The sequence below is a fragment of the Meles meles genome, chromosome 2 (assembly GCF_922984935.1).
Source record: "Meles meles chromosome 2, mMelMel3.1 paternal haplotype, whole genome shotgun sequence".
NCBI lineage: Eukaryota > Metazoa > Chordata > Mammalia > Carnivora > Mustelidae > Meles > Meles meles.
Genome location: NC_060067.1, coordinates 78270787 through 78295817, shown reverse-complemented (window position 1 = coordinate 78295817; position 25031 = coordinate 78270787). Strand labels below are relative to the sequence as shown.

At 34.2% G+C, this 25031-nt stretch overlaps 1 pseudogene; it reads left to right on the top strand.

Moving 5' to 3' along the window:
* The first annotated feature begins 409 nt into the window (after positions 1 to 409).
* On the top strand, positions 410 to 12597 carry LOC123936856 (annotated as a pseudogene).
* Positions 12598 to 25031: the final 12434 nt, after the last annotated feature.

Below are 25031 nucleotides of genomic sequence, written 5' to 3'. Positions count from 1 at the left end.
AATCAAGGAATCCAGGTGCTGGAGTCAAGCATATCTCAGGTTTGTATTTAAGTTTTTTTGTTTTTTGTTTTTGTTTTTGTTTTTTTCTAAATATTATTTATTTATTTGAGAGAGAGACAGAGATAGTGAGAGAGAGCATAAGTGGGAGGGAGGGACAGAGGGAGAAGCACACTCCCAGCTGATCAGAGAGTCCACATGGGGGTGGGGAGGTCTTGATCCCAGGACTCTGGGATCATGACCTGAGCCAAAACAGACTGTTAACCCACTGAGCCACCAAGATGCCCCGATTTTAAGTTTTAACATTTTCCCAGAGCAAATCATTTCATCGATCTAATCTTCAATTTCCTTAGAAATGAATTGGATGAAAACAGTTCATAGGGACCACTGGCCATTGACTGAGAAAACCACCATGGCCTCTCTTGGCACAGTACTGCAAGACAACCTGTCTCATGCTCCCCAGCAAGGCAGCTCAATTATCTGTTCCCCAGAGTCAGGAAGCCAGGCAGGTCATCAGGACTGCACAGACCGCAGGAATGCCAGCTGGGGACAGCCTCTGTTAGCCCGTGAGGTTGGTGGTGTGAGCGTCATAAGCAAGCCCTAGCACCCGTTCCCATAATGCAGTGCATGGTTCATCATTGAGGAAAGAAAATCATGGCTGCAGCGTAGCTCTAAAATTCTCTTCTCAGCTGGAGAACGTGTCCACTGTTCTGATGGCCCGACCTTCCTGGGTCAGTAATGAACAATGTCAGGGTACACAGCACATATTCCTGTCGCTTAGGAAATCAGAGTCTAGATTAACAGTTTGCAAGCGTATTGTCGTACTTCATGCTTTGGGAGTTAACAGTTGACGAGAGGGAGGGAAATTTTTGAAAATTGTAATAGGTGATTAGCGGCCACTTGTCTGAGGTCTTGTTTTGAGACAAACTAACCTCTTCGTAATGCTAAAGTAAGGTCACTAGATTAAAAAACAAAAACAAAAACAAAAACCAGAAAGCAAAATGGGCTATGTTCTCTTTTAAGCTGCCCCAGCCAAGCTGGAAGCAGTTGTTTGAAAGTGGATTCTTTTGTAAAAAGGTAGCACCAAGTCACTGTGAACATTTCTTTTAACCTATGCCTTTGCAAGGACCTAACCTCCAAAAGTACATTTGAGTACAAATTCTATCTGCAGTGGCATCAATTATAAAATGAGGATCATTAGATAAATCAGTTAACTGAAAAAGCATTTTTAATGAAGTCGCCCAGTGGATAAGTAGTGGCAATCCCATTATGCAAACTATGGGCTGTTTTATTTTAACTGCACTATTGAGTGAATCCTCATGTTCAAGTACCATGAGCAACACTGGACTGAGCATGGGATTCCAAGACAACTACAGAAGAGTATTTCAGGAAAAAGACCTTTTTCAAATATACATGTTAACTATTGAAGTTCTGCAGGAGTTCATCAGGAGAAGCAACCTCAATACTCAGACATCTTGAATATTTCAGCAGTTATCTTATACTTGGCAATCAGGCGTTTAGCTGGATCTCTTTTCCTCCAAATTTGGGTAGACACTATATAGCTATATTTGAATCCTCCAAAATGTGTTGGCAAAGCCAACGGAGCCCAGGCAGGAGACTCTTCTGGGCAATAGACTATAAAGCTTTTCCTCACAGTACATGGAAAAATCAAAATTTTTTTCAGCTATAACACAAGATTCTCTGCAATCATATGCACAGTTAGCATCTTTTCATGGACCTTTATTCCCCATGTAAGATCACATATTGATTATTGAAGGATTACTAAATACTATCAATGAAATTGAAATACAAGATTTGGAAGTTGTGGGATTCTCTGGCATTAATCGGCAACTTCATAACTGTATTCCCTCCAGATGTTTTAAATGTCATTCCAAATGAACTTCTCTTCTTTATTAACTGCCTCACACACCTCACTTATTCTTTAGGTGAAGTGCTGCTTTGGAAGAAGTTTTGATAAAGATGACATGGTATAGAAGGAGATATATGGCAAATTGCTAGAGTCCTCCTAACTTGGATCCAAGATGACAAACATTTTTATCCAACATGCAGCTCAAGTTTTCAATTCCTATATTCAGGGCCACCTAGCTGCTCCAGATGGCACCGGAAATTTGACTCTAAATGGTGTGGCTTCTTGTGAGGAAGAAGAAATAAGTAAACATCAGGAGGATGATGAAGACCAACTTTCAGATCAGCTGTGTGGGAATCCTAGGAAGAATTGTTGCAGAACAGTGTACACTCATACTGGCAATGTAGACACAGTGCAAAGAAACCCCATAGAGCAACTATAATCTATTGACAATTCCCAGAGAATGCATAGATTATTTTTTTTTAAATATTTTATTTATTTATTTGACAGAGAGAGATCACAAGTAGATAGAGAGGCAGGCAGAGAGAGAGAGAGGGAAGCAGGCTCCCTGCTGAGCAGAGAGCCCGATGCGGGACTCGATCCCAGGACCCTGAGTTCATGACCTGAGCCGAAGGCAGTGGCTTAACCCACTGAGCCACCCAGGCGCCCAGAATGCATAGATTATTTAAAGATTTCAAACACCACACCGCACGCTCACCCCCCAATCCCAGCACACTGAAACAAACGGACAGAAGCATACTCATAATTGTATTTCTTGACTTATACATTTGGAGCCCAGACACCACAGCATAGAGAAATTATAGAAAACATGGTACGAGACATTATTTGGCCCATATCAATAAAAACTTGGAACAACCACTTTTCAAATAACTTTTGTTAGCCTTGATTGATCATAAAGCAATGTTTCAGTGTTTAATGTGTCAAATAATAAATCACAACTCCTATTAAAAAAAAAAAACACAGACCTAAAAGTTTATGTAAATATTAAAGCAGTGTATTTAGCACAACTGTTACAGTTACTGGCACATACCTCTCACCAGATATTGCTTTATTGTAAAAGTTGTGACCTTTATTGGGAGTGGATCACTCATATCCATGCTGGAATCCCCCTGTCACTTTTGTTAGTTAAGAAAAGAACTAAATGTAAGAATGGTAAATGAAAATATCTCAACTAAATGGTGGACCTAGAGATATAGAGGTCTTACTGTGCCTCATTTCACAAAGCCTTCATAAATAGCCTTGAGTCTGCAAGCAGAGGCTGATTTAGCCTTCAAATGTGAATAGTTACATAAAAAATTAAACTAGCTAAACCAGACTATATAAACTCTTAAGAGGAGATGTGATAGCTTAGAATTATCACTTGACATATTTTATTACCTCTTTCCATTCCCGGTAAGTAATTACTCCATTGTAATGTTAAAATTCAGGCTTATAAATGCTGTTTATAAGACTATAGTTTTTTGTTTTTTTTTTTTCCCTTTCTGTAATCTCTCTTCTTTGTCTTGGCAGCCAGTTCAGTCTCTCACCATGAAAAAGAGACAGACGTCAGCAATATGTGGTGAAACAAGATTTAAGAAATAGAATACTCTCTAAAATAAGATAGTTTTAATGTTAATTACTCATAATTACTCAAACTTTTCATTGAAATTCATCCAGTGAACTAAAGAATAGTTGGCTTGAAATTAAACAGTGTTTGAAAGTGTTCTATCTTGCAAAATATAAGGTTATGTGTATGTACTGTATGGATTAGATAGGCTATCCCTAAATTTTACCAATACAATTTAGCTAAAAAGTGCTAAACTGATTTTCGCATTATAAATGCATACCTAGGTTGTCAGAAGTTTCTGTCATACCACTCTGCTGCCCTTCTTTGCTGGGTTACATGAAATTAGCAAAATTGATTTGCTGAAACATTGTATAGATATTCTTCAAAGTCTTCAAGTTGGAGGGGGATGGTTTCAGAGATATGAACACAATTATTACATGGATTTTAAGCTCCAACACTTACTAGGTATGTAAACTTGGATAAGATAAACTCTCTGAACCTCAATTTCCACATTTTAAAAATAGAGAATAAATTTACTGTATAAAGATATTATGTAGACTACATTAGATGATATCAGTCCCTCTCACACAGAACCTAGTAATTAGTAGACACTGGATATTTCCTACTCCTATTCTATTGTTGAGGAGACTGGTGAGTAAATCTGTGTCTAAGAGTGGAGAGATTTAGGGGCTTGTAAGGGTGAATATTATTACTATTACAGTGTTGATTATATTCTTGATGGCAACTGAAGATATTAACCACAAGTATCAGCCACTCCTGAAGTGTAACATGGGTGGGGTACTTAGTTTACATGTTCAGTTACACTGTTGTTTAATTTTATAGACTGAATTAAAATTTGGTACCCATGTGCACCACCCAAGTAAATAAGAGATTAATTTAAATTGGAATGCTAATTATTCCTTTAATTGAGAAATATTTTTAGCTTAGATTTATTTAAGTTTCCAAACTCATATGAATTTGCTAGTTGAGTTAGCTCCTTCTAAGTACCTGTAGTCCAATATGTAAGGAAGCAGCATTCCCTGTTCTGGATAATTCTAAAAATTTCAGTATCTATTTCTATTTTTTTTAAATCAGGGATTAAAATAATTATTACCTTACCAAAGAGTTAAATAGTGTCCAGTAGTATTATGACCTTTTATATTCATTGAAGTTATACAATTCCATTTCCAAATCAGTATCTTAGAAGATGGGATTTGAAAGTCACTTTTATCTTTTCTGAAAAACACCAGCAATCTATGACTATGGATAATTTATGTTGTCTATCAATAGTTTGCTCCTTCCCCTCGGTGAGTAACATTTCATTATGATGTACCCCCATTTGTTTACTCATTTCCCAGGTGGCGAAAATTTGGGTAGTTTCCAGCTATTAGTAAATTGAATAAACTTGTTTGATACACACAGCTGGAATGCATACATAATCGTATGTTTAACTTCATAAGAAACTACACATTATTTTTCATAATGGTTGTATCCTTTTGTATTTTGACCAATTATATATGAGATTTCAAGATTTCGTACTTGAATTCTTTTCCACAACTTCATACTTGGTATTTTCAGTTTTCCCCCTCTTTATTCTAATGGCTATGTAGTAGCATCTTAGTATTGTAATTTATTTCCCTAATGACTAATCACATTGAGCATCTTTTTATATGCTTATTTGTCATGTTTATCTTCCCTGGTCAAGCTTCTTTTCAGAACTCCTGGCAATTAAAAAAAAATATTGTTGAGTTTTGAGAGCTCTCTATATGTTCTAGATACAAGTTAGTTACAAGATATATGCTTTACAAATATAGATACTTTCCAATATGTTGGTTCGTCTTATAATTTTCCAATCATACAATGGTGTAAAAATGATTTGCATTCAGTGGAATCTGTACAAGTTTTGAACTTCAATCTTTTACAGGGCCAGCTTTCTGTGGTACAATACTCTCTTGTGATGTTGGATAGCAGCATCGAACCACAGCTTCCAGTCAGACACGTAATCACAAGGGATAATAAGGATACACTTAAGGTATTCTGTACCCATACGACCATTCTGTTTTTCACTTTCAGTACAGTATTCACTAAATTACATGAGATATTCAACACTTTATTTTAAAATAGGCTTTGTGATAAATGATTTTGTCATATAAGATAGGCTAGGCTTAAACTGTGATGTTCAGTAGATTATGTGTATTAAATGCATTTCCAATGTCATAGTCAAAGAAGATCTGTATTTCTTTCTAGTCTGTGTTTTAATATTTTAATTTGCAGAATCTTTAACAGGAGTTTCTCAATTTTTATTTTATTTTTATCATTCTTTATCTGCTGTACTAAAAACACTGTGCCTAGTCCAGTGATACAAAGATTTCCAGTTTGTTTTTTGCTAAAGGTTTTATGAGTTTATATTCTACATTTATGTTTACAATCTTATTTGAATTAATTTTGTATAAAGTTTGAGGTGTAAGTTTGAGATATGGGTTGAGTTTCTTTTTAATTTTCTTTTCTTCTTCTTCTTCTTCTTCTTTTTTTTTTTTTTTTTTTTTTTTTGCATATGAAAGTTCAGCTGTTCCAGGATTGTTTGTTTAAAAGACTATCTTTTTTCTGTAGAATTTCTTTTGTTTTTTTATCAGATATCAATTGACCATTTTCATGTGGATCAAACGAAAGGAAGAGGGAAAGAGTGGGTGAGGGAGAGAAAAAGAGAGAGATAGAAAGGAAGGATGGGAAAGAGGGAGGGAGAGAGGAAGGAAGGAAGGAATTAGTGTTCAGAATATATATGTGATTAAATTAATTGTCTGCATTAGGACTTTTGAAATCAATTCTAGTGTACATTATTTTATACTCTTGAGAAGGTACACAAAACAATGAAAACAAAAAGTTGAAGTAGGATTACAAATTTAAGCAGGTAATTTGACAAATGCAACCTGTCTTGCACATGTAGATAACTTAAGGTAAATTGGGCAATTCAATTGTGTTGTCTCTTGTGTAACTCTCTATCTTAAATAAAAGATAAATTGTACTTTCAAGTTTATAAAAATGTCCTAGGTTTCAATTTTACTGAAAGGTAGACTTTAGTGCATTACTTCAAATATATTACACTTTGTAAAATCTCTTTTCTAAATATGTAAAATGACAAATGTGTTACATACTTTATATACCTGAAAAGGTCTCCCTGCATCATTTTTTTTCCTTGATCTCTGGCTCCTTAACTGAAAACTAAGGTAAATAAGGCTTAAATATTGTTCTTAGACCATGTCTGGTTAGCATAATTCATTTCACAAGTAACTATTAGTGTCTACCACTCTTATAGGTTCCTAAGATACATCAGTGAACAATACAGAGCAAAAATACAAAAATATGTACCTTTATGGCACTTTTTTATAGCAAAGAAAATAGACAATAAAACATTAATACAATAAAAGAAAAATGAAATTGTATGTAAGTTGATAAACATAACAGAAAGAAATAAGACAGAATAAGGATGTCCAGAATGTAAAGGTGGCAATTTAAACTGTAAAGTTTACTTGATAAGCATGGTTTTAGCACAGATATGAAGAGCATGGTATAGTTAGCTATAATAGCTATCTCAGGGGAGTATCCCAGGACAAAGAAAAAACCAGTGTGAAATCTGAAACACAAGAGCCCACCACATGAATATACTGAAATATAAGAAGGTCAGGATAACATGTAGAATGAACAAGGGGGAGGACATAAGAAAGAAGACGAGATCATAAAAAAAAGTTGAGGGCAAGTATAAGGCCTTTGGGATTTACTTGAGTTAAAATGGAAGCTATTGCAGAGTTTTGACTAGAGATGTGACATTCTGACTTCTATTTTAAATGGCTGCAGTGTTGAAAGCAGACTGAACAACAGTACGAGTAGAAGCAGGGGATGGTTATGTAAGCCCATATGGCTCCAGAACCATACAGGGTCATGGTTCTAAGGCTGGAGAAGTCAGGAAAATCTTCCTGATGGAAGTTACCTTTGAATTATCATAATAATATTAATTGAATTTTGGTGTTTATTTGCTAGAAAATAATTCTCTGATGACTGTGTTCAATATTATTAAGACTTTAGTGGGCTTACAAAAATATAGAGCTTGAGTTATCTTGATCCTGAAAGTAATAAAAGAAGTTAATACCAGGAGCCTATACTTTGAGTCCTTCAGAGAAGTCAGACACCATGGTCAAGAACTTTGTGTGAGTTTGTGCACTTTGTAATTTGTTTATTTACTTTCCACCATTATTATTCAGAGTTATAGAATCAGCTAATTTCAGCCATATTTCTTATCCTTAGGTATTGAAAGAAAAATACAGTGGTCCATTTATGCTTCTTTCTACACCTTCAGTTATTCCAAGTGTCTTTCACCCAAAGTCCATCACATTATACCTTTTGAAACTTCCTATTACAAATAACTTAATAAAACATATAGAATAAAACAGTCTCCATTTTTTTTTCTCCTAATGAGCCTAGAGATTTCCTCAAGATGTTACTTAAAGTCTCTCTTTATTAAAGAGTCCTTATTTACCCATACCATCAGAATAACCAAGTCAGGCATGTGTTGAGGTGAGGCAGTCAGTACTAACTTTGTTCCTCAATGCCACTTCTGAATCTTTACTTCTCTAGTCTTATGTTTAAAAAAATAGGCGGGGGGGGGGGGGGGGAGGCTGGGTGGCTCAGTGGGTTGAGCCTCTGCCTTTGGCTCAGGTCATCATCTCAGGGTCCTAGGATAGAGCCCCACATCCGGCTCTCTGCTCAGCCGGGAGCTTGCTTCCCCCTCTCTCTCTTCTTTCTGCCTGACTCTCTGTCTTCCGCTCTGCCTACTTGTGATCTCTCTCTCTCTCTGTCAAATAAATAAATAAATAAATAAAATCTTTTTAAAAAATCATGTTTTTAGAGCTCATCTCTATTACTTTATTTCACTCATATTTATCCTCCCAATCATTTTCCCATAATAATTCCATTTATCTTTTAGATTCTGTTTCTTTCCTCAATTCAAATACTATAGCTTCCATGATTATCATTAACGTTAATTGCCAAGTAATCTCTGTTTCTCCTCCTTCTTGACACATGTTAACATTGCATGCAAGGCCCCCTGATGTAACAGAAGAGTTGTGAGCAGAAGTGATCTCTGTCACTTCCTAGTCAGAAAATTTAATTGCTAATTTGTGATTCTCCAGAGTATTCCTTTCTACTGGTATGGCAATAAGCAATAATTGAGATGACGGTTACTGCTTAAGCCTAGATTCCTAAATTGTTATGAAAGATTTAACACAGAAGCAGACTTGTCAAGGACTAGTACTATGAGTGAAATGTCAGCCTTTGTTGTTTAAGCCACTGAGATACAGGTCTTTTGATTATGCACAGTAAGTTAGCCTATTCAGCCACTGAGTAATGTAGAAATTGTTATATAATATACAAAAGAAAAATTAACATATGTAATAGTGGTTTATGAGCTGGCTACAGGTGGTAAGAAACTGTTATGCTAAGCTGAAATGATGGCAATCCATACTATATAGGGGCAAAATAGTTAAATTTTTACCTGCTGTAATTCTATGATAGGAAATGTATTTTCTGAACGCATAAGTCTAGAAAAGAATTTGGTAAACAAAATGATATTGTGTGCTGGCTATAGCTGACAAATTACTACAAGAAAGAGATGATCTCAGAAAGTTTTTGTATAGTAGCAAACAACCACCTGCTAAACCATTATAGATATAACATGAGGAGGAAATAAACTTTTATTATTTTAATTCACTGAGATACTGAGGTTGTTGGCTACCTCAGTTTATCTTAGCCTGCTGTCTTGACTTGACCAAACTTCAGTTAAGATTCTTTCCTTCTGGGGCACCTGGGTGGCTCAGTGGGTTAAAGCCTCTGCTTTCGGCTCGGGTCATGATCCCAGGGTCCTGGGATTGAGCCCCTCGTCGGGCTCTCTGCTCCGCGGGGAGCCTGCTTCCTCCTCTCTCTCTGCCTGCCTCTCTGCCTAGTTGTGATTTCTCTCTGTCAAATAAATAAAATATTAAAAAAAAAAAAGATTCTTTCCTTCTTCCTAGTTCCTGAGTTTTGACCCCTGGCTTCCCACCCTGAGTTAGCATACAACCCCTTCTCAACAGCCCCTCCAGAACATAAGTTTACCTCAGGGAAAAACAATCCCTAATCAATTATATGATTGTATTACCTTTTTATCCCACTTACCTATACCCATTTTTTTCTAATCTTGTTCAACAACTTCCCTCCCCCATTTAAAAAAAAGCTCTTTTTGCCTTCCCTTTGAGATATTTGCAAATCTCATTGTCAGTGTGTTCTCTCTATTGCAATGGTTTTCCTCTCCCTTGCACTAATCCTTGCAAATAATCTTTTTTTATTTATATGCAAATTCATTTTCTGACACCAAATACACTTTTTGACAAACAAAATTATCAGTCTCTTAAGTGTTAGTTCATATACCACAGTAATGTAAACATCACCAAAAATAAAATTAAAGGAATTCTAATGAGAAATTTAGATTCTCAAATTTAGCATGTCCTGTCCTTGCAGAGATTCTCTGATATTAGCCCTGCTTAGCTTGGCATCTGCAACTTTTGATAATGCTTTTTTAAAGTCTTTGATCCGGGGGGTTCCTGGGTGGCTCAGTGGGTTAATCCTCTGCCTTTGGCTTAAGCCATGGTGGCAGAGTCCTGGGATCAAGCCCCACATCAGCTCTCTGCTCAGTGAAGAGCCTGTTTCCCCCTCTCTCTGCCTGTTTCTCTACCTTCTTGTGATCTCTCTGTCAAATAAATAAATAAAATCTTTTTTAAAAATTAAAAAAATAAATTCTTTGATTCAAATTCGTTGCCTTTCCCTTTCCTTAGTTGCACATCCCTATAAATCGTATTTGCCTATAGAATTTTATATGTACTATTGTCTATGCTAGAAATGTTGTCCCACACCCTTCACCCATTTCTTTTTCCTTGTCAGACTAAACACTCAGTTTGGAAGTCAGTTCTTCTGAGAACCCTTCCTCAACTCCCTAAATCTGTTTGCAATCCCTTTTTTAATGCCACCTTATTACAAAATACTTCTCCCATCAGCCCCTGTACTGAAATTGTACCTTACTTGATGGGTGAAATGGTTATTTCTTTCAGGGGGAAAATCACTAAAAGAGAATGGTGATAATAGTGCATTTTGCAAAGCCTTAGTTATTCAATCCGGAGTACCCTTATAAGGAATACAGTAGAAAAGTCCAGAGTGGTTTGACATTATCAGTCTGGTCAACTTCCATGTGCCCCAATAATAAGTGTTCAAGATAAGCCCTATTTCCTATGGATTTCCTCCTAATCTCCTGGGGAGAATACAATTGATTCTAATAACATTTTACACAGGCAACAAAGTACAAATCTATATCAAGGGGGAAAAGCTCCTAAAGGCAATCACATTTGAAAGATGTTACCTATTACCAGGCAGACAATAAAGAAATCTTTTTATATTATTATGCAGAGTAGTTAGAACCCTATTGAATGTTCCTGAATAGGATCTTGATTTTAACTTTGAACAGAGAAGTCCCATGGAAATGTTTGATTCAAACAAGAGATCCCTTTACTTCAAAGGTGAATTCAAGCAATACAGAAGGTTACAGTGCTTTTTCACCAACCTCTCCTCTCTTTTTAAATGAATCTTTTTCTCAACAAAACTTGTTGACAAACTTCAAACCTTGGTCCTAAGCTCTGTTCTATCTGCATTATTTCCTAATGAGATCTAATTCAAAACCATGTATTTTAGTAGATATTCAGACTTTTACATTTAAAAAAGTACCTGATATCTCTGTTTAAGTAAGTTTAATAAATTTAATAAATATTGAAGGATGAATGTGTTTAAATCAAAATAGTACTCATATCCTCAATACCACTCTTTTCCAGTCATTTACATAAAGAGAAATAGCACTAATAACCCCATTGCACAAGTCAAAAATCTTTGAGCAGAAATGTACTCAAAAATTTGGATCTGAGGCTTTTATATCTGGGGGTTAATCTTCTTAGGAAATGTGTAAAATTATTATATAAAAGTTAGATAAGAAAGATAGCATTTGCTTGTAATAATAAAGTAATTACCACAAATCCAAATTTTTATAAGTTGGTGGATACTATAAACACCATTCCAAAATGTCATGTCATCAGAGCAAGATGCATCAGATACAGATAGACTCAAATAATTTTGGGTCCCCAATACAAGGGACGTTGGACTCAGATATAAACATTCTGTATAGTACTGAGAGATTAAATATACAAAAGGATAATTGTCAGACCATATATATAAAACATATACATATACGTATATGTACACATGTATATACCATGTGTATACATATATGTGTGTGTATATATATATATATACACATATAACTCTAGGCCATAATCTGCAATAATGAGCACAGAAGTCAACCTACTATCTATAATAATCGGAATGGGAAGTCAGACTAGTATCCCTAGCAACCAGTCCAAGAGGCTGACCAATAAATTTTATATTATTTGGCCCCAAACAACTGGGTCTTGATTTATAACTGATGGCTCCTCTAATTTTTGCTTCCTTTTCCAATTTAGGAACAACTGGGAAAAGACAACTATGCAAAGCTAATCACATAGAATCACATAAAATGCCCTACTTCTATTTTGTTTCTCTGTGCTAACAGACTTCAATCAGAGCATACCTGAAGTCTTCTCTTTATCCCACTCTAAAACTTTCCCACCCCATGTCTTCAAGTCTCTGTACCATGAGCACGCTATGAAGGCACACACACATACACTGTCAGTTTTATTCAGTCGTAAAACAAGATTAGCATAATTATAAAGCAGGTTCAGAATTCCAAACTTAATGACATTTAACTACGTTTTTAAATTTGGCTTCTTACATGTCACGCAAAGCAAAACACAAGAGACGTTCTATAACACAAACAAGATAGAGTAAGGGGTAGTAAGTCAATGAACTAAGCGTGAAGTCAATATATGAGAGCACATAGTTGAAATAAGGCCTCGGTCTGGTCCAGGTCAGCTCTTGGCATTTACTGCTTATTATGATTATGTTCAAACAGTGGAGGATCTCTGTTCTGTTCAGAGGTCAGGTGGGCAAAGCCGTCAGTGGCAGCTGCATCTGTAAGATGTGGTCAGACATGAAAGTGTCTGTGTGAAAATAGTTTGTTCTAAAAATCCTCCCTTTATAGAGGGAGGACTTGCAGACCTCCTGTTGCCGCTGGTTACTTGCATCCTTGCTTTTGACATAAATTACTACTTGAGTGACTTCATCTTACTTTCCACAGTGGCTGACTCCCATGTTACAGCAACCTCTGAATAAACAGCCCATGCTTGTTCTCATTTAAGTGATCTGTGTTTATTTCTATGGTACTGCTATGTGTTTGTTCCCTAAAATCACAGGAATTCTTTTAAAAAACCCAGTTTCACATGATTCTAATATAAAATATGTTAAATTTTTAGAATCATTCATTGCAATATTTCTGTTAGTGAAAATTTCATCTTGAGTTATTCATATAGATCTTCATATTTTTATTTTGATTGGGAGACTTTTCCATTGACTACCTTCTGACGCTGCTCATCTCAAACCTGTTTTTCTTTCATAAGTTCATACCTCCTAGGCACAACATGGCACAATACTAGGTGACTTAGGACAGTGGGAGATAGAATATTCCTAGAAGTCTTTTCTACCTGAGGACAGCCAGTGATAAACATATTTATAAGTAAGCATTACACTAACTCCAAACTAAATATATTCTTACTAATTTTTCTCCAAGCTGGATTGCCCACCATAAAAACGGTCTATCATCATTCTAATATCATTAAACACAAGAGAAAATTTGATAGCAAAAAAATAAACCAGATAGTGGAAATTGATGGTAGATTTAACATGTTATTGTTAAAATATCTTATTTTTTTACAAATGTTAGGCAACTTATAGACACATTCCTCCCCAAACCTTGGAACATGTCCATGAAGAAGGGACCCAAGGTTTAAACTTCATTACATTCACAGTAAATACATCTCTGATATGCCATAATCATCTTTAATTTTTGCTTTTCTTTCTTCTACTCCCATACAATCATGAAGGTTTATCTGTCAAAGAAGATCCACATATATCAAAATGGAAAGTTCAGACTAACGTACCTTTGGGTAGAAAACTGGAGATAGTTTTCTGGGAAGAGTGAGAAGGCAAAACCTGAAGTAGTGCATTAGCCTAGAATTGAACTGAGAACTAGAAGTAAGGAATTTCTGTACCAGATTTTGCCCTTAAGCTCAGATGGTTTATGTATCCATTTGACAGGTTAAATGTTGGGTTTTCTCTTTGTGGTGTTCTTTTTGTCTTTTAATACTAAGTGTTGAATGAAGCCATGATAACTATGTAACTTGTGCCTTGGAGAATTAAGGGATAGCTCTATATCCTCCTTGAAGAGAGGTTAATGAAAGGCATTATGGTATTTCCTCCCACACTCTTATAAAGCCAGCACATTGGGGCACTCTTTCTACATTTTAAAGAACTAACTAAAACCCATGAAAGGGTGTTCTGTGGTGTTGAGGCAAAAAAGAACAGGAGAGGCAGAGAAAAAAAAAACAGATAATGAAACCAAACGACAGGAGAGACACAGAACATAGCAGAAGAGGAGTTGAGAAAATGTTTTCCCTGATGGAATATTTTATGGAGTTTTCTAGAGAAACAAGAAATTGATACCAAAGGGAAATGTAAATTCGTAATTACAGAATTAGCTAAGCTTATTATTGATAAAAGAAATCATTGTACATGTATGTAGGGAGTCCTTATGTAACTAAAAATTCATAATGGATTTTCAGTACTGTTTATCTGGAACTAAACCTAATATCAAACTTTAACAAGCAGTCAGAAGTTACTCAGTTTGCATCAGTAGACACAGCAAGCTTGCTTTGATACCCTGTTTTACATAACTCTTTATCAGTACCTCGTATGGTTGCCTCTACAGCAAATTTACTTGACTGCATATATGATTAGTCATATTCCTCAACATTCCTCAGTGAGGTTAGGTTAAGATTAATTGCCCACACATTACTATATTCTACCAGCAGTGCTTGGGAACTTATTAAAAATGCAATTTTGGGGATCCCATCTCAGATCTACTATATCAAAATTCTGGGAGTGGGGCCCAGCAATCAGAGATTTGCCAAGACTTGAATGATTGTCACACTTTTAAGTCTTGTTTACCATAACTGGTCAGCCAGAGGTATTCAACTGCTATCTTTATTACTATATCATTTAATAAATATCACAGTGCAACCAACATGGTTTTTCCAACATGACAATTTAATCATTTCACTAACCCAAGAGCTCAAAGCATAGATTATAATCTTCACATGAGGTTACACTCTACTGTCATTAATGAAATAATTTATGGAAACAAAGATAGACTTTTGAAATAAAGAGACAATTTATCCTTTTTGTTTTAAATTAACTGAAAAAAACACATTTGGCAGAAGATTTTCTGTATTATTCTTGGTTTATATTTAATATTATAAAACAAATATATTTTCATTATAGCCCCATATTCACTTAGGGACTACCTACATTCATACTTTAAATATTTTGAAATAAGAGTCATTCTTGGTTCTCAAATGAACTAAAATATCAAATTATGTGGCATTATAAACCAGTATATATCTAAGTGTAATCATCCAATCATGAAGCAGAAAACATATGGAAGGGGCACCTGGGTGGTTCAGTGGGTTAAACCTCTGCCTTCGGCTCAGGTCACAATCCCAGCAGCCTGGGATTGAGCCCCGAATTGGGCTCTCTGCTTGGCAGGGAGCCTGCTTCCCTCTCTCTCTCTGCCTGCCTCTCTGCCTACTTGTGATCTCTCTCTCTCTCTGTCAAATAAATAAAATCTTAAAAAAAAAAAAAAAGAAAAGAAAACATATGGGCATACATTATGGAGAGAAAGGAAGGCCTCTTCTGAGATAAATTACTGTTGCATATCTCACAAGAGTTAGTAGCTTCAATTTACATTATCACTATCTAGTGGAAGATTTACTATAGTATGTTTAACAATAATGGTTCCTCTGCACAAGTTTCCTTTTGAAAAGCAAACTTTTGTCCCAGGCCTCAAATAATTTAAACAGGTAAGTTGTTTTAAAAAAGAACAGAAAACCATCCAATATATATTTAATTTGATATTCAGAAGGAAAATGAGAGAATGTAACAGTGACAATATAAGAAGATATATTGACTGAACATAACTTAAAGCTGAAGACACCAATCCACAAATTCCAGAATTTCATCAAAATTCTAGAAAGGATTTAAAAAAAAAATCTAGGCAAAGATACAATATAATAAGAATGCAGACCATCAAACAAACAAAACCAAAAACAGTCAATAGCAATAATTAGAGAAAGTGAATTGCCTTTAAAGGAGCAACCACCAAACCAGCAGTTACCTACTCAGCAACAGCTGAAGCCAGAAGACCCCTTCTAAAGGGGTGAGACATAAAGATGTTAACCTAGAAATCTATAGCAAGGAAAATACTGTTTCAGAAAAGAAACCATTGTTTGCCATTGGCAGAATCTCACAAAAGGGATACGATACTGGCTGAAAATCTGATATGCAGAAAGAAATAAAGACCTGTCTTAAACTGTTCAGCCTACTATAACAAACTATCATAGACTTGGTAGCTTAAACAGGAAACATTTATTTCTTACAGTTCTGGAGGCTGGAAAGTCCTAGATCAAGTTCCTGGTAGATTTGGGATCTGGTGAGAACATGCTGCCTGGTTTATCGATGTCTTTTCTTCCGTGCCCTCACATAGAGGAGGAAACAAGAAGGTCTCTTTTATAAGGACAACAATCCCATTCTTGAGGGGTCCACCCTATGACTTAATCACTTATCAAAAGCACCACTTCTTAATACTATCAATCTGGGGGTTAGAATTTTAACATGACTGTTGGGGGACACAAACATTTAGTCCATAATATTCAGCCTTTATTCTTAGAATTCAAGCAATGTATTGGATCTCCTGCAAAAGCTTCCAGCATCAGATTTATATAAAGAAGATGGTAGTTATCCTCCAAAGAACCTGAATTTTTCATTCTGAGACTAGCTCAACAGCCTAAACTCCCATTGCCTTTGTGTAATTGACATCAGCACTCTTGCATTTTTTAGCTCTGAGCCAACATGCCCACCAATTTATGACTCCTAACTTTGACTTCCAATGATCAGGTACAGAATGCTGTTTACCTTTAGGAAAGTACTTAGATTCTTTTGTATATTGTATATTCCTTCTTCTCTTATAATTTATTTCCTGATCACCTAATCACCTCCCAAATATCCCTAACTCCTAATACCATCATACCAAGTGTTAATATTTCAACATATGAATTAGGGGAAAGGCACAAACATTCTGTTTATAACAAGGCCAAAGAAAGTTACATGTGTACAGCTAAGTGTCTCAAGCACTGATTTTATAAAACAATATAAAATAAGTTTCACTGGGCATAGTAAAAGAAGTTGGAATTTATATATTAAAAAATAATAGTATATCATTTCAAAGAAGTCTTGGTTTGTGTGGAAATACTCTGAGATATTTGTGTTCAAAGAATACTTTATTAACCATAAGTGAAAACATAAGTATACATGCTAAATTTATGGAATCACAAATTGATAAAGAAATACAAGAGGATAAAAAATTAAGATAATATAAAAGATAAGTGTGGTAAATAGGGAAGGCAGATTAGCATTACATACTTAGGTCCAAATGCATATCAATATAATAAATATACATGGAATGTTATCATTCAAAAATTTTTCAAAGGAGAAAATCAAAACCAACAAAAAATTTCTATTAAGAAATACATAAGACCAGAAAATACTAAAAGTGTGAAAATAAAATTATAGAAAAAATATACCAAGCAAATATCAACCATAGCATACTGAGGCATTAACATGAGACAAAAATAAACATATGATGACATAATTATTATAAATAAAGAGAATTATTACAAAATAAAAAAGAGCAATGCAACATAATCAAGATAATTCTAAACTTGTGTGGGCTAATAACATAGATTAAGATGCAGAGAGCATATATTAGAAATATAAGATTTAGACAAAGTCTCAAATCTTATTAAATAGGTAGATGTACACTTCATGTTATTGTTCAAGCAGATTAAAATAAGTCATTAACTATGAATAACTCTATGCCCACTAATCTCTTAATTTAGTTAAAATGGACCAATTCCTTGAAAGGCACAATCTATCAAAAGTCATACAAGAAGATTAAGTTAAATAAGCCTGTATCTATTGAAAAGTAGTACAGTAATTAATGACCTTCCAAAACAGAAAATATCAGTCCCATGTGGGTTCACTAGTGAATTCTTTCAAACACTTAAGGAGGAAATTATACCTATTCTCTATAATCTTTTTCAAAAGATAGAAGGATAGGGAATACTTCCTAAACTTATTCTATGAAGCGAGAATTATCCTAATGTCAGAACTAGACAATACCTCTCATGAACATACCTGCAAATCTCCTCAATAAAATATTAACAAATCAAATCAAGCAATGTATAAATATTATACACCAAGGAACAAAAAGACAAACCATAGACTGGGACAGACTATTTGCAGAAGTCACATCTTCTAACAGATTTTTATCCAAAATTTACTACGTAGTATTAAAAATCAACAACCAGGAAACAAACAACCAGATTTAAAAATGGGTAAAAGATCTTAGCAGACACCTCACCAAACATATGGAGTTGACAAATAGGCATAAGAAATGCCCAACATCATATGTCATCAGGGAAGTACAAATGAAAACAACAAGATACCACCATACACCTATTAGAGTGACAAAAATCTGGAACACTGACAACACCAAACACTGGAGAGGATGTGGAGCAACAGGTACTCTCATTCATTGCCGGTGGAAATAACAAATGGTACAGCCACTTTGGAAGACAGTTTGGTGTTTTCTTAGAAAAATAAGCATATGCTTCCCATAGGATCAGCATGCTCCTTGGCATTTACCCAAAGAAACTGAAAGCTTATTTCCATATAACAGCCTGTACATGGATGTTTAGAGTAGCTTTATTCATAATTGCCAAAACTTAGAAACAACCAAGATTCCCTTTAGTCAGTGAATGGATAAAGTGTGATATGCCTTCAAAATGGAATATCGTTCAGTATTAAAAAGAAATCAGCTATCAATCCATGAAAGACATAGAGGAAAATAAAATGTATACTAAGTGAAATAAACCACTTAGAAAAGACTACATAATACTGTATGATTCCAATTCTGTGATAATGGAAAAGAAAAAAATATATATAGTGATGATAAAAACATATGTAGTAGTCAGAGGTTGAGGGGAAGGAGGGATGAAAATATGTAACACAGAAGACTTTTAGGGCAGTGAAACTATTCTGTATGATATTTTAAAGATGAACACATGACGTTATAAATTTGTCCAAATACACAGAATGTAAAATACCAAGAAAGAATACTAATATAAACTATGATGTGTCAATGTGGCTTAGCAATTTTAACAAATTATTCTGGTGGGGATATTGATAATGAAGGAGGGAGTAGGAGGTATGTGGGAAATCTCTGTACTTCTGTTCAGTTTTGCTGTGAACCTAAATTATTCTTTAAAAAAAAGCATATTAAAAAATTCAGTAAGGATATAAACAGTATAAATAACAGAAATAACAAGCTCAATCTAATGTACAAGCATAAAATAGTGAATAGTTTAAGAAGACTGTTACTTACAAAGAGAGCATTTTAGAATATTGACATTTAAGATCATGAAACAAACTCAGAAAATGTCAGAGGGTTGAAATCATAGATTTCATTCTCACATTCATTCTCACTTTCAATATAATTATGCAAAATATTGGTTCCCCCTACACCCCATCCCTAAGAAACACACACAATGCTTGGAGGTTAAGATTAGCATGTGTGGAATTCAACTAAACACATTCCCCATTTTCTCATTTCAATTAAAAATATTTGCACAAATGGATCAGAAATACAAAAGTATAATTTGTGTTGCTAATGATACCTATAGTTTTTGTCTTTTTTTCTTTGTTTTTATAATTTCATTTTTAAGTTTTGTTTTTTTTTTTTAGTTTACCCCAAGTATAGATGTGCACGTGCTTGTCTCATTTTGTCTTTGATTCAATTTTATTAATAAAAATATATTCTTTGATTTAAAAGATTAGAGGCTTGCAAATAAAACACAAGATATTTGAGATTTTTATAAAAATATTTGAATCGTATGCACTCAGCAATCTTTCTGAACTGATAAAAATTACAGTATCTTTATATTTTGTTTTTCTCCTTCTTAAAAAAAATGAAAAGAAAACCTGAGTTATCTTCTTCGAATGTGCATTTTTTAAAAGTAACATTAACCTTTTTTTTTTCTTTAAGCTTTAACCATATGCCATTAATTCTTATTGGGGCTAGTTTTTAGCCAGGATCATATTAAAGTATTGATTTTAGATGTTATCTTATTATCTTGCCAGATGGCATGAGAGTGAAATCTCATCTTGGTATCCTAAGAAATGAAATAACCTACTTTCCAATAATAGAAGGCTGTTGCATGACAATACTCTTTATAGATGTTTAATTTCTAATGATGTGAAAACATGAAAAACCAAAGATAGTTGAACTCTACTGAAAGTAAAGTATTTTAAGCATGTTCCTGTCAAAAGCTATATGATAAGGTTGGAATGACATTGCTACTACTCATTATATCATCTGAAGTCTTAAAAATATAAGTAAGATTATTTTACCATGAAACAACAAAGTTTATTAGACATTTGCTTTAAAATCCCTGCTGGAATATATTTTTTAAAAAATTGTCTCACTACATAAAAATAAAGGTACAAATATGACCCAGACTAGGCCAGATGGTTTGCTAGAATTTATAAAGAATTTCCATTTACTAGAAGAAAGGAATTGACCATTCACTAAAAGAGCAGCAAACTCACCTTTTGATGGGGAATTAAAGAAAACATTTTTCTTTGTGGGTTTGCAATCACAGATTAATGTATCAAGGGCTAAGGCCAACTGAAAATTAGGTTATTCACCTAAAGGAATTCACCCTCCTGTATTTTAAATTTCTGAAAGGTAAAGGGTAGGAAGAAGGAGTAACCCATAATGGATGTTAACATTCTTGGAAATAGTGTCTCAAAGTAAATGATAAAGATGGTTAGTAGCATGTTTGGCATAGTCATTTCTAATTTTTAATTTTTATTTACTTGTCTTTTTTAGTATAGTTGACATGCAATATTTATATTAGTTTCAGGTGTACAACAGTTATTTAACAATTTTATATTATGCTATGCTCACTATAATTGTAGCTACCATCTGTCACCATACAACACTATCATAATACCGGTGACTATATTCCCTATGCTGTACCTTTTATTCCTATGACTTATCCATTTCAAAAGTGGCAGCCTATTTCTTCCATCCCACCTCATCCATCTTGCCCATCTCCCAACCCTGTTCCCTTTGGTAGCCATCAATCTGTACTCTGTTGATAGGTCTGATTGTGTTTTTTGGGGTGATCATTTTTAACAGTTTCAATTGTAAGAAAATAAAAAAAAAAATCCACTTCTGTAAGACAGAGACACTTTAATAGCTTATATTCACCCAGAAAGTGCTTATCAGATGCTAGGTTCTGCCCTACTTTTGATTAAATTAATACATTTTTACCTCACAAAAAAATGTATGAGTTAGGTGCCATTGTTATCACTGGTTTACAGATAGGAAACCTTAAGTAGAGATTACATAATTTGCCCAATGTCTCACAAGTATTATGGGTTCTTGTTAAACATTGAAGATTAAATGTTTTTGTGCAGATCAAACTGTTCTTCAGCAATAGATCTGATATAGAAATATAGCCAGCATCTAAGTGGACAGAGCATAGAACTATGAAAAAACAAATCGATCAGCTATTTGCAAAAGTGTGTCTGGATAGCAAAATAAATACTTATTAAGGGGAAAAGATTGTTATTCTGAATATCTCTAAGTAGAGAGTCCTTCTGGAAATGTATATAACAGAAAAATACTTTTAAAAATTGAGAGTCTCTATATAATACATAAAGAACTTTTATGGCTCAACACCAAAAATAAATGAATAATGCTATTAAAGAATGGGCAGAGGACCTGAATAGACATTTTTCCAAAGACATACAGATGGGCAGTAGACACATGAAATGGTGATCAACATCACTAATCATCAGGAAAATGCAAATTAAAACTACAAGGAGATATCACCTTATACCTGTCAGAATGGTTATAATCAAAAAGACAAGAAATAGCAATTGTTAGCAAGGATGTGGGAAAAAAAACAACCTTTGTGCCCTGTTGGTGGGAATTCAAACTGGTGCAGCCACTGTGGAAAACACTATGGCAGTTCTTCCAAAAATTAAAAATAGGGGCGCCTGGGTGGCTCAGTGGTTTAGGCCGCTGCCTTCGACTGAGGTCATGATCTCGGGATCCTGGGATCGAGTCCCGCATGGGGCTCTCTGCTTGGCAGGGAACCTGCTTCCTTCTCACTCTCTCTGCCTACTTCTCTGCCTACTTGTGATCTCTCTCTGTCAAATAAATAAATAAAATCTTTAAAAAAAAATTAAAAATAGAATTACCATATGCCCCGTAATTCCACTACTGGGTATTTATCCAAAGAATATGAAAACACCAGTTCAAAAAGATATGTGCACCCCTATGTTTATTGCACCATTATTTAACATGATAGTGAAGATATGGAATCAACCCAGTGTCGACTGATAGTTGAATAAGAAGATGTGGTGTATTTATACGATGGAATATTATTTAGCCACAAAAAAGAATGAAATCTTGCCATTTGTAACAACATGGGTGAATCTAGAGGGTAAGTGAAATAAGTCAGTCAGAGAAAGACAAATGCCACATAATTTCACTCTTATGTGGAACTTAAGAAACAAAATAAATGAACAAAGAAACAAATAAAAAAATAAAACACAAAAAAACAGACTCTTAAATATTGAGAACAAACTGGTGGTTGCCAGAGCACATGATTAGGAGGATGGGTGAAATAGATAAAGTGAATTAAGAGTATACTTATCCTGATGAGCATTGAGAAATGTACAGAATCATTGAATCATTATATTATACACTTGAAAATAACATAATACTATATGTTAACTATACCTGAATAAGTAAATTAGTGGCATCTATATGAGGGTACAAGAGAATATAGCCTTTTTGAAACATCACAAATATGAAAAAATATAAAAACCTATATATGCAACTTTGCAATTGTTTACTATAAAATGCTCTAACTTCATAACAATTTAAAATTTATTATTGCACTTAATTGTGACATTTTAAATAACTTTCCAATGCAATTCCATTATTAGGATTTTCATTATTTTCTTGCAGCTTACAATCATTCACAACACTGATGTTTTTAGCTGATTCTCTTTAATATGTAACACCCCACACTGTTATAAAGAAAACTCTGGTTAATTGTTTTTAAGTTGATGAATTTTGGTATTTTATTTTTTGATAATTACTTCAAAATATTATTATTAATTAATGTAAAAGACACATAAATCTTAAATAACCAATCTTTTAAAAATGTTAATAACTTGGAATGTAATGCCCAGTCATTTGTTAATAAGACTATTCTATATAGATTAGTTAGATAAACAAGTAAACATTCTCACTCTTAGTTTCCTTCCATTAAGCTCCCTTATCATATACTCTTGGATTTAATAACCAGAGAGACCTACTCACTCACCTGTATAATTTTCCATACATTTTAAATCATTCTTAGCTTCAGCTTTCTCATATCTAAAATACATCTACTTCTTAAATTACTGGTCTGTAATAAACATTAAGTGATATAATTGAAGTTATATGATCATAATTCTGGAGACCCTTGACTTAGCTCTAGCGGAGGAAACCCTTAGCAGGCTCTGTGTGAGGAGAGTTTTGGATTCTTCAAGTGGAGCTTCTATAAAGCCTTGTTATATTTGTAAAAAATGAGTACTTCTCATAGGATTTTATTTGGCTTAAAGAAGAGCCTTCCTACCAGAGCTAAGAATTGGCAAAGTTGACAGAGAATTCTAACTTGTTATAATACGTGAATATAAACTAAAGGATAAAACAGGCTTTAGAATTCATATAGGTTGGAATCTGTTATTTATATCAGAAGAAGAGGAGCTGATGAAAACAATAATGTTAGTGAGCACTTATATGTCAGCTAATATATGATCTCATTTCATCTTCAAGCAAATAGAAAGCACAAAGAGATATGATTATTAACCCATTTTTGCACATGATAAAATTGAGGCACAAGAAATAATTTGCCCAAAAAACACAACTAATAAATAGGAGAGTATAATTTAAATGCTTTTATTCAGTCTGCACTTCCATAATTGACTGACTAATCAATGATGAAATGTATATGCATATTGTAAAAAAGAACAATATCCAGGAAGTTTTAGGTTACAACACCATCAACAACAAAAGTGTGATACCATTTTATTCAAGAATGAGAGAATGCTTCTCTCAATGAATAGAGTGAAATAGTATCTAGGAGGTCTGGAGACGGAGTTGAGGTAATTTAAATTATTTTTTTCCTGTTGATCAAGGAAATAAAAAAGTATTCTTGTTGATAAAATATAAGATAATAAAAGAGGGATGAGATCAAAGCTGAACTGCAAGGAAATTGAGAATAATGGACTAATAAAATAACAATGATGACCTAGAGTTTGAGCAAGAAAGAATATGTTTATTAAAAAAAAAAAAAAAAGGACTAAGCAAATTCAAGCAAGGAAAGTTTGGGACCAAAAAGGGAAATCTAAATATTTTTCCCTCTTATAAATTTTCTATCCCCTAAAGCTCTATTCCTTAAAGCTCTATCCCCTAAAGCAAGAATTATCTTGCTCATGCTTTAGATCTCAGGTGAAATGTCACATTTCTAGTTTAGATTCCCTTGTAACTGGTTCTATTGAATATCTTTCTTTAGCAAGCTTATCCCAGCTGTAATTAAATAAGCCATTCTGTAATTAGACAAATCTTTGTGTAATTATATATTGTTAAAAGTCTCATCTTTTCCAGGCTAGACTGAATGTTCACTGGGGACAGAGTTATCAATCACATACTGTGGTATCATGGTTTCTTATTCCAAGGCCTGGCACATTGGATATCTCAAAGAGTTATTTTTGTTAAAAAATAGAAAGATCATATAAGAAAGATAAGGGATAAAAATACTTCAATAACTGACAGATAATAGCATCTACTGTGTATTGAGTGTGTTCTCTGAATTTGGCATTGTTTTCATAAGTCTATGGAGCAGGTGCTATTGTTATTCTCACCATGCTTACCAGGAAACAAGTGAAGCAGCAATTCACCACGGGCAGTCTGTCCTCAGAGAATACCCTTTGAACTACTGTGTAGTACTGTTTATGAGACATGCAACTTCTCAAGGAGAAGAATGGTCACATCTTCTACGCTCTGTATGCCAATGTGAAGAGTTAGATTTTATTCTGTGTCCAGTGCCAATCAGTCTATATAGGGGAATGGCATTATTCAACTTG